Raw genomic sequence first — 1,103 nt, 5'->3', positions numbered from 1 at the left:
GAAGAGCAATAAATAAAACTGATACCGGCTGATGGCTTTCCCATGGCTTTTTAAAGACGTAATAACTGCCATTCATTAAATCATTTTCTTTATTTCATGATGAGAATGTTACCCTTTTTCTCAATGCTTGAATCTATTCCATGTCTTGGATGGGTAAGGTAAAGCTTCATACTAACGGTGTAAGGGATTGAGTTGTGACTGTGGTGGCATGTGTCTAAGAGGACCTGTGGTTGAGCATTTGAGAGTGAAAAAGAAGACAGAGAAAAGAAGTGGTACAGAGAGCTCAAAGAAGTCATAATATGAGAAAAAGGATGGCCAGGTGAAAGGAGACAGAAAGAAGGAACAAGGCCTGTTTCATAATGTCTGCCAGGATCTAACACAGTAGGGAGGGGGCCATATTGCTACCAACGATCACACACATGCAGGGAGTGTGCGCCGCTGACATATTGGATTTTAGTGAATAGAGCACTGCGCCAAGTCATTTCATAGGGTTGGTAAAAGAGAGAAACTAGGCATTCCTAACCAGGGCCTCCATGCTACTGATCGCAAGGAACGTACAACTCTGTGTGGATTCCCACGACCAATCGCTATCTTTCGCTTGGTTACATCGGAAAGCATGTCCAATGGAATACAATTCAATTTAGGTAAGGGTTTATCAAAGCAGATTTAACTGTCCATGACATCACTTGGATATTTTAACAATGACACTGTTTTTAAATTTTTCATACTGTTAGGGTTACTTTATACTTGCTTTCCATGTTTGCATCTTCAAAACGAAATGTATTTTATCCGAGAGAGAAATGATTTTCATTTATATTGCTTTGCGTAGCCAAATTGAAGACACCCCACAGATAGACTCCCGCCATCCAGGAAAGACCATCTTTATTGTGTCGCCCCCCGGCCCGGCAGCACAAACTCAGTTTACAATTGGACCAAATATCTGTGAAATGAAGCATAATTGCAGTAGCCTGTGATGGATGACATCATAATCACAGATCTCAGGCACAGTAAATATTTGCTTTGCCTCTTATTGGGGGCATGTTGCAGCTGGAGAAGATTACCTCTAACAGACAAGCTTTGTTTCTGTCAGTGTAAAATATGCC

Source organism: Anguilla anguilla, chromosome 4 (assembly GCF_013347855.1).
Source record: "Anguilla anguilla isolate fAngAng1 chromosome 4, fAngAng1.pri, whole genome shotgun sequence".
Lineage (NCBI taxonomy): Eukaryota > Metazoa > Chordata > Actinopteri > Anguilliformes > Anguillidae > Anguilla > Anguilla anguilla.
Note: the sequence above shows the minus strand (reverse complement) of the source record.